Here is a 20,169-nt window from a genome sequence, read left to right on the forward strand (position 1 = left end):
AACCCCCATTCTTCCCGTGCAGAGTGTCCTAACAGTGTTGAGTACATCCACTGCTAGTAAGCACAAAACCGTCACAATGGGTGTAAAGGAAGTGAGGTGACCAGTGGAGAATCAAGGAGAGAAAACTCGCTGGAGCTCACAGAGGAAAAAACCCACATGAAACTCCCAAACCGACTCTTCGCCAATTTTTGGGAAAATTCGGCCCATTAGTTTGCCTGATGAACATACATCCCCAATGCTCCTGATCATGAGCATGATAGAATTACTCCATCTATATTTCTGACCTAAACCTAGTTGGTTCGACTTAAGCAGAGGTATCAACAATTCTTCACATTAAAGCTGTCAATCTGATTAATGCCAAAAACGCAATTAAACATCCAGGGACTGTTAAGGAAACTGTGGGCATCACATAAATTATATTTTTTAATTAATGCATAACAAAATCAATTGACACTGTTTTTATTGGTGCAAAGTATGAATTATTAAAATAAGAGTGCATGAGTTATACCAAAGTATCAGAATTTAATTTGTCATTTTAAGAAACATCGACTTCATTGGAAAATAAACACTGTGTATCAAGGCACAATTGACAGAGTGGAAACATATCGAATGAAATGCTTCTGAGGATTCCACTAACTGGAATTTGTATTGACTATATGATTGCTTGCTTGACATGATCAATAATGTTACATGCCTGAGTGACACTGAGGATAAAGGAACAAATGTGAAATCATTTACTTTTTTTAGTACTTACCAGAGAGAGGAATGCCAGAGCTTTACATTTTCAATTTCCATTATGAATATCAAATTCTGCCAGATCAGGACAAGCATGGACCTCCTTCAAAGTGAAGTGCTAAATAATTCCCTTCCATAATAAAAAAAATTGAAAGAAGCATAAGAGCAGCAGTGGAGTGGAATTCAAAGCAGGATGGGAACCAGTGAGAACAAATGTTACATAGCTCAGCTTGGAGTGAAAAATTCCCAACAGTGGAACAGAGAACTGAGGTGTTAACAACGCAACGCAAATTAGAATCAAACAAACTGAACTGCAGATAATAAGAGAATTCTCTGTGGAACGTAACTGCAAAAGGTAGATCAGCACAAACATCAGAGAAGCAGCCTTCAGCACAGGAGAAGTGGGATTAACATGAGGCACAGTGAGGTGCTATTGAATTATAGTTGGCAAGTTGAGACTGTGGAAATTGGTTCCACTGCAACACTCCTCCCTTTAGATGTAGAGGTTACATAACAGTTTGTCAGGTCACATTGAGTAGGATTTGCACCCAGACCACTAAGTAATTGTCAATTCAGATTGCCTCAGCATGTTGCAGAGAATTGCAGAGGATCAGGATCATGATCATGATTTGTTCACTTTCAGAATGGATAGTGAAAATAATAAGTGGAAATGAAAAGAAACCAGGAGAAGATGAGCAATAGCTTCTCCAGTTCTAACTCAATTGCCCTCATAATGTGGACTGCCATTGTCTGGAGGCCCAATTCAGTCCTGCTAATGGAGGGGATAGGTAGAGAATGGAAAGGTGGGAATGGAGACAGCACTGACTTGGATGGTGACTTTGGACCAAGCTGGCAGGCTCTGGTCTTCTGCAGGTCCTGTGGGAAGAAGAAATCCTTCCTTTTCACTACGCCGTGTGTTAGCACCTCTCTGTTGGAGGATCATGGTACCATCTTCTCCTCCTCTGAGTGCTTGACCAAGCAGGGCAGCTTTGGAATGCCAGTGGTTGTTTAGGTGCACAGAGGCCTTTTAACTATGGTTTGGGTGCCAGAGATGCTGGATTTTGATGCTTCTCCATCAAATGGCAATTTTTTAAATGAATGGTGTGTGGTAAAATGGGATTGAAACAGATTGGACAGTGGGGAAGAATCCATGTGGCAGTCCGCAAGATACTTGTCCACGTATAAATGCAACTCTAACCTTGGGAACTTCAGGGCTGCCTGTTTCAGAGGATGTGGTTTTGTATTATGTGCATCACCATGTTTAGAAAAGTTAATTCCTCTGCTCAATAGAATGCCATAAGATTGCAATAAGCATTGGTTTGCTATTACTGCAGATACATATTGGATCTTGGCTGAGGTTATAATTCAAGGATATGGATTTATATGGATTCAGCCACAGAGAATGAAAATCTCTTTTCCTCATGATTGTAACATATTCTTAATGCAATTAGCAAGGTGAAAATTCAATTCAGTTTCCACTGGGCATGAATCATCAATGCTGTACAACTAGCTGCACAATTGGCAGTAATTGGCACTGAAATATAAATAAAACATGTAAAAATAATTGAGTCAACTAAACACCAGACTTCTTAATGAAGACTGTTGAACATCCTGCTGACATTACAGAGCACATACATAGAATGAATTGCCTTATTAGCCAACGGAAACTTACCACATAACTGATCTTTTAAAATTAAGGACAGAAACTTACAGTTTTTGGCTAAGTGTTGAGCCTTTCTGGAGAGTTTATCGCCAAGAGACCAAGCAAGTTTCCTCATCGTACCTTACTAAGCTCACCTCATTAATGATCTACCTTCCCCAACGGCCACTGTCCAATCTGATTCAATCCCATTTTACCACACATTTTAAAAATTGCCATTCGATGGAGAAGCATCAAAATCCAGCATCTCTGCCACCCAAACCATAGTTAAAAGGCCTCTGTGCACCTAAACAACCACTGGCATTCCAAAGCTGCCCTGCTTGGTCAAGCACCCAGTGTAGAGATATCAGAGGAGGAGAAGATGGTACCATAATCCTTCAACAGAGAGATGCTAACACACGACGTAGTGTTAAGGAAGGATGTCTTCTTCCCACAGGACCTGCAGAAGACCAGAACCTGCCAGCTTGGTCCAAGGTCACCATCCGAGTCAGTGCTATCTCCATGATCTGGCGAGTTGCCAGTAGAGCAATAAGAAGGTCTATGACCTTCTCTGCTTCACTAACATAAGTGGCACACTCTTCTCTCCGCTAGTTGTATTGATTCTATCTCTGCTATTCTACCCACCTCCCACCAAGGCTCATGCTCTTTCACTCTCACTATTTCCTGCAACATCTTCTCTCACTTGGTCTTAACTCCCCAACCTTGTACATCACTAAGCCCTTTGCACTGCCACAAAGGGCACCCCACCAGCTTTCCCACCTGCACCAACACCAACAAACATATCACCCTCATTCATCTCACTCAAAGGCCTCCCTTTCTCTTGTTCTAGAAGAAGGCAGCTCCCAGGACAGTGGAAAATGACCGACAGGAGGGATGCCTGACATTAGACTCCTCAGCTTTACGAGGAGTGAATCCCATCCCATTACAGGGTAAAGGCAAGAAAAGTAGAGTTGAGGATTATCAGATCAATCATGATTTCATTGAATGGTGCAGTAGACTTGATGTGCTGAAAGGCCTATTTCTGCTTCTTTCTCTTCTAATCTTACTTGCAGAAATCTTTGGAGTCACATCCAAGAAGCCTCAGGTTTGTATGCACCCCCCATATTCCTGTGAGGAAGAAAGATGGAAAACTGAGCACCTGCATCGATTACCAGGCACTTAGTACAAAGGCTTATGGTGATACTCAGCATCTCCTAGGATTGAGGGACCATTGCATGTTCTCAAAGATCCAAAGTATTTTTGCAGTGGCAACTTGGCCCACCCTTACAACTAACTACCATTGCTGAACAAGGCAATGAAAAGATGACATTACCAATGTGCAACAGGGCACTTTGTTAACACAAGGATGTTGTTTGAGCTCTGTAATACCCCTGCAACCTTCATGTGTTTGATGAATAAAGCATTTTGTTTACTTTAATTTCCTGTTCCTCCTTATGTAACTGGATGACAAACTCATTTTTGACTCAACATTCAAGGAGACCCTTGCAAGCTTAGACACCATCTTAGGGCACTTGTTGCAGTTTAACATAGAACAATAGAACAATAGAACAATAGAACATAGAACATAGAACAATACAGCACAGAACAGGCCCTTCGGCCTACAATGTTGTGCCGAACATTTGTCCTAGCTTAAGCACCCATCCATGTACCTATCCAATTGCAACTTAAAGTTCGCCAATGATTCTGACTCTGCCAATCCCACAGGCAGCGTATTCCATGCCCCCACCACTCTCTGGGTAAAGAACCTACCCCTGACATCTCCCCTATACCTTCCACCCTTCACCTTAAATTTATGTCCCCTTGTAACACTCTGTTGTACCCGGGGGAAAAGTTTCTGACTGTCTACTCTATCTATTCCTCTGATCATCTTATAAACCTCTATCAAGTCACCCCCCATCCTTCTCCGTTCCAATGAGAAAAAGGCCTAGCACTCTCAACCTATCCTCGTACGACCTATTCTCCATTCCAGGCAACATCCTGGTAAATCTTCTCTGCACCTTCTCCAAAGCTTCCACATCTTTTCTAAAATGAGGCGACCAGAACTGCACACAGTACTCCAAATGTGGCCTAACCAAAGTCCTGTACAACACTAACATAATTTCACGACTCTTGAATTCAATCCCTCTGCTAATGAATGCTAATACACAATAGGCCTTCTTACAAGCTCTATCCACCTGAGTGGCAACTTTCAAAGATCTATGAACATAGACCCCAAGATCCCTCTGCTCCTCCACCTTACTAAGAACCCTACCGTTAACCCTATATTCCGCATTCTTATTTGTCCTTCCAAAATGGACAACCCCACACTTGGCAGGGTTGAACTCCATCTGCCACTCCTCAGCCCAGCTCTGCATCATATCTAAGTCCCTTTGCAGCTGACAACAGCCCTCCTCACTATCCACAACTCCACCAATCTTCGTATCATCTGCAAATTTACTGACCCACCCTTCGACTCCCTCTTCCAAGTCATTAATAAAAATTACAAACAGCAGAGGACCCAGAACTGATCCCTGCGGAACTCCACTTGTAACTGGGCTCCAGGCTGAATATTTACCATCTATCACCACTCTCTTACTTCGACCGGTTAGCCAGTTTTCTATCCAACTGGCCAAATCTCCCTCTATCCCATGCCTCCTGACTTTCCGCATAAGCCTACCATGGGGAACCTTATCAAATGCCTTACTAAAATCCATGTATACTACATCCACTGCTCTACCCTCATCCACATGCTTGGTCACCTCCTCAAAGAATTCAATAAGACTTGTAAGGCAAGACCTACCCTTCACAAATCCGTGCTAGCTGTCCCTAATCAAGCAGTGTCTTTCCAGATACTCATAAATCCTATCCCTCAGTACCCTTTCCATTACTTTGCCACCGAAGTAAGACTAACTGGCCTGTAATTCCCGGGGTTATCCCTATTCCCTTTTTTGAACAGGGGCACAACATTCGCCACTCTCCAGTCCCCTGGTACCACCCCTGTTGACAGTGAAGACGAAAAGATCATTGCCAACGGCTCTGCAATTTCCTCTCTTGCTTCCCACATAATCCTAGGATATATCCCGTCAGGCACTCTTTCATTTGAAAGTCAAATGAAAGAGTGCTAACCTTTCTAGGTAGAAGTACAATACCTTGATCTCTTCCTTACCAAAGAAGACATTACTCCTGACGGTGACAATGTCATAGTGGTAGGGGTTGGCCCTGGCCTAAAATAGAGAGGAAACTGCCTGGATTCCTTAGCTGGTTACTGAAGGAGGTTTGTGTGAAGCGGTGTGCATTTGGCTGCACACTCTATGATTTGCTGAGAAAGTTAGTGAATGCTTCAGGCATGATTGAGAAAAGTCAATACGAAGTGTGCTACTTTACAGAGCACCACAGGAGACTGGACCGCAGCAGGTGAAGACTCAGTTTACACTTTCAAGTAGAAGCGTGTATCATCACCTGTCCCAGAAACCAATCCCCGTTTCCTTGGCCTCGGCATGGTGTTGTCAGAGGTTTAGGGGCAGAAGGGAGAGGTCACTGCTAACGCCAGTCGAAGAAAACTATCAGAATACTGATGAAGATTGACAGGATTAATTTACATCTGTCTTACACACATTGAGTTTTGATGTTTCTTGTTGTCCAGAGTGAAACAAAGATGCAGGTCAGCTAAAATACAGTAACTCTTTTGGATCCATCTATAAACAAAGGGATGTATAAATTTCCCAAATGGATCTAAATATTCATATTTGATTAAGTATTCACTTGAGACTGGGGACTGTCTGTAGCTTACAATGCCAAAAGCCACATGATTTATAGCAGTCTTTTTAACTGTTGGTTTTTTTGCCTAATTTTAAAAGTATTGCTTGTAAGTTTATAATATAGAAGGACATGCCAAAAAAATGGATGAGAATTTCAGCTGCAGGACAATGGAGGTAGAGGTGGAGTCTAGCAATCTCATAGAAAATAGGGGACGTTAATGATGTTGTTGAAAGCTCATTCACAGGCAGTGCTTAAAGTACGCAAGGGCAACATCTGAAATCGCCCGAGAAAGTGGATAAATTGCCCACTAAGAATGAATCACAGCGGCAACCAATCTGAGGGAAATTACTTACTGTATGTGCAAGAGAAGAATTTGGAAGGAGCCACTCCTCCAATCACTGCCCACTGCTCCTCAATGTTTGCTGCTGATAGGCTGACTAGTCAGCCTATCAGGGGTGAGGACTTAGGGGACAAATGTCTGCAGGATGAGGCCTTGGAAGGAGTGAGTCTGTGGAGTGAGGATTGAAGGGGATAGATCTGCAGGAGAAGAACAAGGGCAAGAACTAGGGGAGGTCTGTTCCATGGGAGGAATGAGTCAGCTAGACAGGGAGAGAAGTAACAGCTGGACTGGTAATGGAAGCGACTGGCAGCAAAGGGAAGAAGGCAATGGTTGCAAAGGAGAAATGGGGAGATAAAATAAAGTTTATAAAGTGGGGCGGGAGAAGATAGAGGTCACAAAGTGGAAGTGGGTGAAGCCAGTGAGTTCAAAATAGACAGGTGGTAAGACATGAGTGTGTGAAAAAGGGAGAGGTTGAAGTGAGTGGTGCAGAGGGGATGAGGTGAGAAGTGAATGTGTCAAAAAGGGGAGATGTGTTGAGAATCGAATGGCTACAAAGGGGAAAGGGAGGAGGCTGCCAAGGGGACCCTGTCGACAAAGGAAACCTAGCTACCTGGGAACCAGAAAATGTTATGGCCTGATAGTCATTTCTGTAGCATAAATAGGAGTTGTCTATTGAACTCTGTGGAATCCTCGATGCAAAAGATTCTGAAGGAATTGCACAGGAAATTAAAGATTTCCCTGGCCTGGAACCCTTGGAAGTTTTCATTTCAATTGAGAATCCACAGAGTTCTGCTGATGTTTAGTAAATAGTTACTCTGAAATAATTGTCTAACTCTTGAACAACTATTAAACTGACTGCCAACCTACCTCCCCCAGACCCTAACCTGGCATTCCCTGCCAATGGACTGACAGACTCTCTCCCACTGGGATCCGATAATCTGCTACCTCTCCACAATTGCACATGCATTATCTGCCCTGACAGACACTTGCCCTGTATGCCCAGGGCCCAACCCACACTTCCTCTACCCCATGACACAATCGCCCAACACTCCATCTTTGGTCTGGGTCCAACAGCACTGCTTTACAGGTGGACCCAACCCCCTTTCCCACTTTCTGAAGCAGATCACCATTTCTCCAGCCCCATTATGACACCATGTTTCACCACTCTGACCTGGCCTCTACAAAGCCCTGGCCCTGGCCCTGGCCCTGGCCCTGTCATTAAGTACCCATTTGGCACGTTACCCACCTGGCACCCTAATCTCATACTTACCCTATGTACTTAATGTTTGACAATAGCTGTCAAAGTGGCTGACTGTGATTCTCGACCTTTAAATATCAGAATATAGCAGCTGATTGGTGGAAAGCTGATTGGTGGTTTGCCTTTTCCTGCACAATGAGAGAACTGTCAGAATTGAAGTACATTTCCACATTTCTGAAGGAGCATTGATTGGAATCTCCTTTCAGAAATAGAGAATTCTTTCATTTTATAAAAACCTGCAACAGATTGCCATTCCTTATAAAATCTGGCTGGATGCCATGGGTAATAAATTCCTTGCACTTTAATGTGCTTTTAATGAAGTATATATCAGTCATTTTATAAAGAAAAGTGTTGTTATAAACCCATGGCTGTTGACTTGTGCCAGTTTATATATTGTGGTGTCCAGGAAATTTAATCTTCCCTTGAGTTGTGGCTTTAAGGTTAATGGCAGCTGATAATTCTTTAAGATATTATTAATTTATTTTAATATTGATTTGGTCAGTCCAAATACTCACATGTTAACTGAAATACAGAAGAAAAATGTGCCAAATCTTACCAGACATTGGTTTTCATTGAATTTCATGAAAGTATTTGCTTCACAAGGCCTGGCAAGTTTTTCAATCAAAGTGATTGTCATAAGCTCATCTAATCAATTACATTCCATGAACCAATGATTCCATACCCTAATGATGCCCTGTCCAGACTATCCATCCTTAATTCTCTCACTCATCGTAGGTGGAAATACTCTGACTGCCAGGGTATCCCAGAATCCAGAGCTGTGGTAATTTCTTTGAATGCCAGCCATGAACCCTGTCAAACACTGGCAAACCAGAGTGGCTAGTCACCGTGGATGTAATGGGATGGCAACTACAACCTACTCATCTCAGGGTACATAGGTGGTGTGGCTGACACTTCCTTGCACATATAACTGCACATTTCTACCCCAGTTGCCATTCAAGCACCAAGGCATGCAGCTTCCCTTAACCACATCCCACCTCACAACTCTTTCCAAATCACAACTACTCTTTGTTAAATACTCATTGGAGCCCAGCAATTGATCATTGCTCAATTTCGATCATCACAACAAGGGAAGCCTTCAAAAGGTGCAAAATAATAAATTTTCTTCACCAACACCAAAAACAAACAAGAACCAAAGAGAAAGAATTCCATTTGGCTCTCAGAAAAGAATTGAATTACTTGCATGTTGTTTACCAACAAATTTAAAGTAAATGAGTAATCACTGCACTCAGCTGTCATCTACTGGAACTGGACGACAATTAAGTCCTGTCTAGCTTGGAGCATCTGACACTCCAGTGCCGCATCATGCACAAGGTGACGTTCCTCCAGCTCAATGACTTCAGTTACCGCTTCAAAAAACTGTTTTAGCTCTCCCAGCTTATCAGCCTCTTTGTCTACCCAAATTGTACAGAGAACAGCATGTTGAGATTATGTGGGACATTCTGTCTGGAGTGTACTGTCAGCAACCCTCCAAGACTGAGCTAAGCATTGGAACCTCACTTTCCACAGCCCTATCATCCACTCCATCTTAGCCCTGGCCCAAGATGGGATTATACTATATATATATATATATATATATATGCTCCACCTCAGCCAGGGGATTGCATAATGGAGTCATCATCTTGGTTGCAGAGGTACATCTTGTCCTCCAATAACAATCCTTATAAAGCATCTGGCCCCCAAATACAGCAGGAACATGAGAACTCTCAAGGATATTGGCATTGTGGCAGCTTCAGGATAGTGGATGCAAATTTCCATGAAGTGGAACAGATGACCACAGATCACTTGCACATGGAATAGAGCCCTTTTCTATTGTTAGACTCAGATACATTATGATATGGCCCTCCCATTGTGACATATGCACAGTCAATCACACACTGTACCTGAGGGATGTCAACTATGTTCCAAAGCCTACTGCCCTGCAGCAGGGCTGACTTCATCATGGGGACGCGAGATGAAGTGGTGTGATCTGGCACATAACATCAGTAACAACCTTAATACATGTATGGGCAAATTATTGAGAGATCCCCACAGGTCTTCCGATGCATAACTGGTCAGCTAAAAGCAAATATTGTGGATGCTGGAAATACGAAATATAAACAGAAATTGCTGGAAAAACTCCTTCAGAACCATAAAGGTTCGATGGAGCTGTCACCTCAAGGGCTACCAGGAAACGATGGCCACCCATTCCCTCAGGTCACAAGTCCTCTCCAGCAGTCAGCATAGTTCTGTCACCGTCTGAGGATATCCTTGGTCTGTGTGCACCTCACTCATCTGGAGGAAATACATTCAAGGATCACCTGCCTATTCTAAGTGGACCTTCAGCTGTAGCTTCTTCACGTAGAGGTGGTGGGGAAGCAGTGGTTAGCCCTACAACCTCACAGCACCAAGGACCTAGATTTGATTCCAGCCTTGGACAGGGATTCTGGGTAATCCAAGATGGAGAACAGGAAAAAATTGTGGCTGTAAGAACTGTTCCTGTGGCAGCACAGTGACGACTCACAGCGCCAGGAACTAGGGTTCAATTCAAGCCTCAGGGGACTTGTGTGGAGTTTGCACATTCTCTCAATGTCTATGTGGCTTTCATCCTGGTGCTCCGGTTTCTTCCCACAGTCCAAAGATATGCAGGTTAGGTGAATTGGCTGTGCTAAATTGTCCATAGCATTTAGGGATGCGTAGGTTAGGTGCATAATGTAAGGGAATGGGTCTGAATGAGTTACTCTTCGGAGGGTCAATGTGGACCTGTTGGGCTGAAGGGCCTGTTTCCACACTGTAGGGATTCTATGAGATTCTATTCTATCAGGTTATTCAGCATCCATTAGAGGTCACTGCTAGCCCTGGGCTTGCTGGTACATCTGCCCCTCCGCCATTTCTCTGCATCTTTTTGTACCACAGCAATAGCAAGATTAATGCTTGCTGTGACAGGATCTATCATACGCACTTGCAATGAACCAGTGTGAGAATCTGAAGAAACAGGACAGGTCTTTAGTAATGTGAGCAGTTAGCATTTGCATCACAACAAATGATGGTGTGGTTCACCATAGTCCTCCATACAGTGGGAAATGGAGGACTTCAACAAAGAGAACCACACATTGACTCTGCATGGAACGTTGACATTAGACTTTTTTCTGATTAATGCACTACAATCTCATTGCAAGAGACAGTGGAGATTACAATTACTGCATTAGTACTCAATGCTTCTCCTCCCAGACCAACATCACTCACAAAAAGCATCATTGTATATAAGAGCATATTTAAATTTAGTTATAATTTCAACTTGAAAGAAAATCAGTCTATGAGGTCTTGGATTATCTTCACTAATAAGGCCTGGAAGTGTTTCTTTTAAGGACCTCTAGAATTGCTGCTGCTTAACAGACATGCATATCTTTGAACAGCAAGGGCCAATAACATGGTTAAGAAAGCTTGTGACCAGCATTTGTACCCTGCACATTCAGACACAGTATGCTTTTCACATGCAAGATACTGTAATTACAGATGACTTCAACCTGCACTCTGCGAGATCATGATTGGTGCTCTTACCCCTTGAAGATCCAAGCATTGCACAGAATTGGAGCACAAGCTGGACAGCAAAAATACACTGACCTCACTCATTACTGTGATCACAGCTATTTTCCATTCTTTAGGAACTGAGAAATCGTGGAAGGGAGCACAGTTTGGAGTTGGCTTTATGTGTCTCAGGTTCATCAGGTCCCCTACTAAAGCTCCATATTCCTTTCTGTCTGGCATTTCCTGGACAGTCCATCACTACGCATCCCCAATTTTTTCATCCACTACCTCCATCCACAACTAATGTCCTCCACGCACTACTTGTCCCCCACTTCAAGTGTTGAATGTCTCTCCTTCTTCATCTTCCTTGTCCTCTCCGTATCTCAAGTTTAAATTAGATTAGATTACAGTGTGGAAACAGGCCCTTCGGCCCAACAAGTCCACACCGACCCGCCGAAGCGAAACCCACCCATACCCCTACATTTACCCCTTACCTAACACTACGGGCAATTTAGTATGGCCAATTCACCTAACCTGCACATCTTTGGACTGTGGGAGGAAACCGGAGCACCCGGAGGAAACCCACGCAGACACGGGGAGAACGTGCAAACTCCACACAGTCAGTCGCCTGAGTCAGGAATTGAACCCGGGTCTCTGGCGCTGCGAGGCAGCAGTGCTAACTACTGTGCCACCGTGCCGCCCATCTCAGGTTGCTGCCTCCAGTCCCCAGCATTGAGTTCTCCTATTTCCCTACCGCATCTGTGTTCCCTGTTAACCCCCAGACATTCATTCCACTGAAGTGGACTGTCTATGTCCAACTCCCCTGACCAATCTGTATTAACAGATCCAACTGGAGACTAACCAGATCCCTGAAAGCTCTCTGTGCAACTCCACAATGGATGGTTCCCAAACACCCTGACTATTTGCACTGGACCTGCAGGATCGACTGTGAACCACTTCCCAGACTGTAGTGAGATGAACATCCTGACCCTGCCCTTCCCAAGTGGATAACTGACCATACCCAAACTCCTAGATTGTGAAATAAACAATGCCTTTGACTATCTGCACCAGGAATAATGACAGAGCCCCTTGATTTGAACTACTTGCCTTCATGATGTTTCTTCTTATGGGAGAATATAGAACTTTGGGTGAGAGCTTAAAAACAACAAGGTAAAGGAAAAGTTACCATGCTCCTACCAGATCATACCGCAGCTCTCCAAAAAATAAAGAAAAGCCCAGGAACAGGTCCTTTGGCCCACCAAGACTATGCCAACACATGTTGCCTTTCCACGGTAGGAATGCTTTGCCTCCATGCAGTCCGTACCCCTTTATTCCCTGCCTCTTCATATATCTGTCAAGATGCTTCTTAAACCTTGCTATTGTATCCGCCTCCACCACCTTGTCTGCCAGCGCATTCCAGGCACTTAGCACCTTCTGTGTAAAAAACTTGCCTCTCACATCTCCTTTAAACTTATCACTTTTTACCTTAAACCTACACCTCCCAGTAATTGACATTTCTACCCTGGGAAAAAGACTCCAACTATTCGTGCTTCTCAAAGTTTTGTAAACTTCTATCAGATTACCCCTCATTCTCTGACATTCAAGTGTAAACAAATCAAGTTTATCAACCTCTTCTCATAGCTAATACTCACCAAATCAGACAACATCCTGGTATCTCATTAGAGAGAGAGAGAGAGAGACATCTGGTGGTGGTTTAACCTGAGAGTCACCATGCCTCAGCTGAATGGAGAAGGAGAATCCATGGTAACCTCATCTGGTGCTGGAATTCAACCCACCCTGGGTTCACATTGCATCACCTATCAGCCGTCCAATCAACTGAGATAACCGTACCAATATTTTTTCAGTTTTATTTTTTCATGAGATAACTGTGTCATTGCGAGTCCACCATTTGTCACGAACCCTAACTGCCGTTGAGCTGATTGTCTCTCTGGGCCATTGGAGAGGGCAGTTAAGAGTGAACCACATTGCTTTGGGTCTGGAGCCGCTTATCAGCCAGATCAGGTAGAGATGGCAGATTCACTTCCCTAAAGGATGTTTGTAAATCAGGCTGGTATTTATAACAATTGACAATGGTAGCCATTACACTAGATTTTAAATCCGGATTGTTTTTGAATTCAAAATTCTTTATCTGCCATGGTGAGTGAACCCTTGTCCCAGACATTAGCTTGCGGTTCTGTATTACCAATTCATTAACAAAACCCCATGCCATTGCCTCTCCCCTCTATTTTGTTTATATGCTCTGAGCCTTCAGATACACACCATTCAATCTTTACACCAGATTTGTTGGAATATGGACCAAATATTTGCAGGTTTTGAGAAGATTTCTAGCTTAGGTTGAGGTTCTGGATGTAGATTTGCTCAGTGAGCTGGAAGGTTCGTTTTCAGATGTTTCATCACCATACTAGGTAACATCATCAGTGAGCCTCCAGATGAAGCACTGGTAGTATGGCCCGCTTTCTATTTATGTGTTTAGGTTTCCTTGTGTTAGTGATGTCATTCCTGTGGTGATGTTATTTCTTTTTCTTTTTCTCAGGAGGTCCCATTTACCACCCCTGAGAAAAAGAACAGGAAATGACATTACCACGTGAAATGATGTCACCACCAGAAATGGCATCACCAACTCAAGGAAACCTAAACACATAAATAAAAAGCGGGCCATACCATCAGTGCTTCATCTGGAGGCACACTGATGATGTCACCTAGTATGGTGCTAGAACATCTGAAAATGAACCTTCCAGCTCACCGCAGAAACTTACATCCAGGACCAAATTATTTTTAAATAGTTTGCACATTTCTGTTTTACTCCTTGAGACTTCTTTAGCAATGATAACAGGCAGGTCAATTGCAAATGCTCCTTGTATCTAATTAAAAGGGTATAAGATCACACAGCAATGTTATTGGCCTAGTGATTCAGAAAATGTGACTTCAAACACTGCCGTGATAGGCTCAGAATGCAATTTCTTTTTAATCCTGGAATAAAAAGCAGTTTAATGACAACTGATCTTGAAGCTTTTGGATTATATTAAAAATGGTTTTCTAATACACTCCAGAAAAAGAAGCATGCCATTTTTACCCTTCTTGACCTACATGTGGCTCCACCATGGTTAATTTTGGCTGAGCAAGTCACCAGTTGTATCAAACTGTGTGTTATGGTTGAAGAAGATGAGTCACCAACAACTTCTCAAGGTCACAATGGATGGGTAATAAATACTGGACTCACCAGTGATGCCAGCATTCTAAGAATGAATTTAAAAACTGTTTTTTTTAACCTGAACAACCATTGCTCCTGAATTTACGCAAAACTCTTTGCCATCTTCACACAAATATTAGTTACAGAAACCATAATTCTTGTCCATCTTTACTTCAACATAAAATTCTGAAGCTAAAATTCATATTTTTGCTCTTTAATATTCCATTGGTGTCTGACTGAAAACTTGATAAGTAATGCCTCACTTGTTTAGTTTCAAGGTCTTTTATAGAAAAAAAAATGGCAGAATTAACAGCACATAAATGTTATGTTGGGGCATCGATGTAATGGGTGTTAGACTGAATCCTATGGTACTACTTACACTTCTGGAAGTTGCTTTTGGAACAGTGGTTAGTAATGCTGTCTCACAGCACCAGGGACCTACATTTGATTCCACTCTTGGGTGACTATCTGTGTGGAGTTTGCGTATTCTTTCCGTGGCTGCATGGGTTTCCTCTGGGTGCTCCCCTTTTTCCCCACAGTAGACTTGATGGGCTGAATGACCTGCTTTCGCACTGTAGGAATTCTATGAGAAATAAAGGATGATTTTTCAATACCCAGGTATGCTTGGACTGCAATGTAAACTCTGTGATTGAAACTGAAGGGACAGCCATTCTATAATATATGTATGTAAACTCACGAGTGTTTGAGATTGTCGTAGTTGTGCATTCTGAAAATGTTTCAGCTCTAAGTACATATTTTCAGATCCAAGGCACATCCAAGCTTTGGTCTACAAAACAAGCACTGTTAGAGTAATTTTACATACTTTGATACAAATTATTTTCACATGTATAATCCCTCCAAGATAAAAACTTGGCTTGAAAGACAAAACTACAGTAGTTTCCAAAATGCCAGAATCTGCATCAGATAAAGTCAAAAATCAGCATATTAAAATTTAAGGAATAATTGTGGATAAACACTGACTTTCATATTTGGCTTCACTTAAGGTCATATATAATGAAATACTAAAATTTGCAGTCAAATCAAAGCCTTACAGAAAAAAAAAATCAGGAAATGCTGGACAAAGCCCAAGAGCACAGCATTAGGTATTTCAAATAAACATTTCAATTTGCATTAAGTCTCTAAATTCCAATTCACTCTTATGATATATAAATGAATGAATTCTATTAACCAGAGCTATTATCTAAATCATAAGTGTAAATATAATTTCTCAGCTCCAAAAGAGTGGCATTATTGTGACACATCCACATTCTTCAAAGTGGATCAGTAAAGCTATCCCATCTGCAAAATCGTTCTCAAGCTTGCGACTGATCTGACTATATCAAACATGGCTTTAGCAGAATTGGATGCAAACATTACTGTAGAAGAACATTGAATTTTGACAGCTGTGCTTATCAAATGGATCAGTTAAGTGCAAAAAGAAGCAAATGTTAACAGTTACACATCATCTATGTGCATTACAGGATTGCAGTCAAAGGTAATTAATTGTGAAATGAGGCAAAAAATCTGGATTACTGCGCTGTGGACCAAATGATCAATCCATTTTCCCAGCTAATATAACCTATGAATTGCAAAGTCTGTGTTTTATAGATAACGGCTGCAACTGCACTGAATTGGCAATTAGTTGTGTGAAATTTAAACTGGTGCTGGTTTGTGGAATGAGGAGCTGTGATTGACGACCACATATTCATTCATTTCTGGGATATGGGTTTGTATATTAACCAAACTAACGGGAAGAGATGTTACTTTTATTATGTTGTTAGATTTTCTCATTAAAATTATGGACAATCACCTTTGAGTCAGAACATTGTGGGTTTAAACTGCACTGCAAGACAGGAACATATGGCAGCATGACATTTTCAGCTATGTTACTCTTCGGATGAGATATTAAATTAGAAGTTTCCACTTACCCTGTTTTGGTCCTTCAGTGGGTATTAAATATTTCTCAGTGGTCTTGGCAAATTTTTTTCAACTATTCACACTACATAAAGCAAATTACTAGCCTTTCATCTCATTCCAGTCACTGTACTTCAGAGTACTTCACTGTACAATAAGAGAGAAGTAAAAGACTAATCAAGAATACAGGCATTGGGATAATACTAGGAGAAAGTGAGGACTGCAGATCAGAGATGAAAATGTGTTGCTGGTAAAGCACAGCAGGTCAGGCAGCATCCATGGAGCAGGAGAATCGACGTTTCGGGCATGAGCCCTTCTTCAGGAATGAGGAAGGTGTACCAAGCAGGCTAAGATAAAAGGTAGGGAGGAGGGGCTTGGGGGAAGGGGTGTTAGAAATGCGATAGGTGGAAGGATGTAAAGGTGAGGGTGATAGGCCGGAGTGGGGATGGGGGCGGAGAGGTCAGGAAGAAGATTGCAGGTTAGGAAGTTGGTGCTGAGTTCGAGGGTTGGGACTGAGACAAGGTGGGGGGAGGGGAAATGAGGAAACTGGAGAAATCTGAGTTCATCCCTTGTGGTTGGAGGGTTCCTAGGCGTAAGATGAGGCGCTCTTCCTCCAGCCGTCGTGTTGCTATGGTCTGGTGATGGAGGAGTCCAAGGACCTGCATGTCCTTGGTGGAGTGGGAGGGGGAATTGAAGTGTTGAGCCACGGGGTGGTTGGGTTGGCTGGTCCGGGTGTCCCAGAGGTGTTCTCTGAAACGTTCCGCAAGTAGACAGCCTGTCTCCCCAATATAGAGGAGGCCACATCGGGTGCAGCGGATGCAGTAAATGATGTGTGTGGAGGTGCAGGTGAATTTGTGGCGGATGTGGAAGGATCCCTTGAGGCCTTGGAGGGAAGTAAGGGGGGAGGTGTGGGTGCAAATTTTGCATTTCTTGCGGTTGCAGGGGAAGGTGCCGGTAGTGGAAATTGGGTTGGTGGGGGGTGTGGACCTGACGAGGGAGTCACAGAGGGAGTGGTCGTTTCGGAACGCTGATAGGGGAGGGGAGGGAAATATATCCTTGGTGGTGGGGTCCGTTTGGAGGTTTGGAGGATCTCTCAAAGGTGAGATGCATTCTGACTGCTTCAATTCTAGAAGAATCTGTGAGGAGTAAGAACAAAGGAGATGGCACAACAGAACTGAGAACATGCTCAATGTTCTCCCATGTAGTATTGGACATCTTGATCCACTGGGTAAACAACTTTGAGCTCCACCATCTACAGGATGTCAGTAGGCCCTGGAAAGACATGAGGGCAGTTGGAGCAGGTGACTATCATTGGCAATGTCTCAAGCCTAGCCCAAGGACTTGGATGCAGTGCAGGAAGAAGTTAATAATCTTACAGGAATGATCGAAAACAGTGAATGCATCACCAATTACTATATCCTTAAAAAGGAATCATTAGCTTCACTTACTGCCCATATATCACACATAGCCCTCTTCACATACCTACAAACAAACCAAATATAATCCAGATATCATATTCATTGGCTTGCCTCACCTTTACATATTCAGAATTGCTGAAAATCTCACACCAACCTCAATCAGAGTGCACACACTCCCAGGGATTTGATCCCATTAGCCAAATCACCCAATCACCTGAATACATTGCAGCACTCACTCAAATACATCTCACTCTTCTGCAGGACAATGTGACACCAAACCATAAGATTAACATAAGGCAGGTCTGCATTTCCTTATTCTCATGAAAACAAGGTACTTGTGATTATTGCTGCATTCCTAACGAGTATTGAGTCTGAACCCAGTGAAAATGATTGTATGTTCCCGCTTACTCTACTGTCTTAGATTATGTCTCCCTTTCAGCACAAAATCTCTTCTGAGTTACAAACTGTTACAAACAGGTTACAAACTTTATTGTTTCTCCCCTTTGCCTCACCCTGGCTCGAGCCTTTCTGTCATTACAAACTCAGATATCCAAGAACTGTCACCTGCTAGCACTGGGGCAGAAACATCAGGTCAAAAAAGAGCAAGACACCATTGAAAAACAAACACTGTGAGTCATCTCAGATTCAGTGCCATTAGTACATAAACTGATACTGGAGACATCTGAAAGTATAGTATATAGACACATGATTTCTGCACGTGATTTCTGATGGAGGTCTCACCCACTGGCTGGAGAGCTGGTGAGAACACAATTTCGCTTCATTTAGAGATGGCTTACAATATTAAGTGTCGCTCAGGCATTTAACTGGATAGCTTCAGGCCTGTCTGGGATCAAGGACTTTGAGGGTGGAAGCCTTAGTTGCTGAGAACACTCACAAATCTGTTGAATGCCAACATAACCTAGATCTCAGATTCCAGAAAGTGATGGTAGAAATAGAGCAATGGTCTACAGATAGTGGGTCAGCAGCAAATGCAGGGCAACCCTCAGCAGACACTTTCTGATGCTTGATCAAGCACTGCGTGTCTTTGAACAAAAGCCACTCTCTGTGGTTTGTTTGGCTTGCTCCCTGTGTCACCTGTCCCATATCTGCCATTGAGTTAATATCAGAGGTGGCAGAGTAGGAGCCTTAAGTTTGCATTAAGTTGTGTTTTCAGCTCTCTCTGTGCTCAAGTTTAGAAAATGCATATCAAAGATCAAATTTCCCCATATAATTTCCCTCAGATCTAGCAATGCTACATAAGGGTATCCGTTGACCACAGGAAGGGGCAAATATTATATAGGCTTTACCACAAGGGAGCTCAACAAGAGAGAGCTGGGAAGCAGCCAGATTCTCTTCCACTGCCATTCTCTTGATTAAATGCTTCCCACTATCAAACCTGCAATAGGGAAGGCACTAATTCTATCTGGTGAGTCACTATGTGTGTGACCTGTAACCAGGAGAATAAAGTAGTTTAGATATGAAACCCATGGAGCGTAGCATTTTATATGACTACTAAGCTAAGTATATGTATCTACACACTAGCCACTAAGGGGATTTACAAGGTCATTAGTTAACCCTTCTGTGTTGTACTGAATGGTTTGTTGAAAGAAATTAATCTGGAATGGTTGCTCTGTGCTGATTATTGTATCAGTGTTGTGGCCACAAGCGTGGTATTACAGTTAGTAGCAGAGGGAAGAGATCCTGTCTAACTGTTGCTCAATTGGGATTTTGGGCTGCGTTCAATAGAATCCAAGTTAGATGAGGCAATCAAGTGCAGTCTGGTCAGAAAGGGAATGTGTTGGTTGGCTCATTTTTCAACCTCTTCATCCTCACCTTCCTACTCTTGTTTCTAAGTTGTTCATCATGTCCCAGGCAAGCTACCAGGAATCAGAAGCATACTGTGATACAGGATTGGGGTATCCATGTCTGGTGATTGGAACCATTCATTGTAAGCTCTAATGGTTTACTCTCGGATGTTTTACATAGCAGCTTAGCTTTCATTGTCTGTGTGCTGGTCATGTCTGGTTGGGTTGAACAGTGGGATCATGACCTCGAACTTGAATGGATACCCGTTGCTGCCCAGCAGCCTGGTGATCCTAAAAGAGCTAATCTGCGTTAAGTTCCGCCCACCAATCTGATGAGGTTACACAGTCTTTGATTGACAAAGAAACAGTTTTACATGAGATCCCAATGGAGAAAGACACATCAGCTCTGGCTCCTGATAGATTTGCTTCATTACTCAATGTAACTTGTACCCGTTGCTATCATACAATGAATTACATCTTGTGTAAGACAAAGGTGTCTTCTTTTTATGATGCAATAGTAGTCTATCCTCTGCTACTGCTAATTGGATAGGCCCTTAGACTCACA

This window comes from Chiloscyllium plagiosum, unplaced genomic scaffold (genome assembly GCF_037043375.1).
Source record: "Chiloscyllium plagiosum isolate Xiang-an unplaced genomic scaffold, Cpla_swu_hap1 HiC_scaffold_9, whole genome shotgun sequence".
NCBI classification, from domain to species: domain Eukaryota; kingdom Metazoa; phylum Chordata; class Chondrichthyes; order Orectolobiformes; family Hemiscylliidae; genus Chiloscyllium; species Chiloscyllium plagiosum.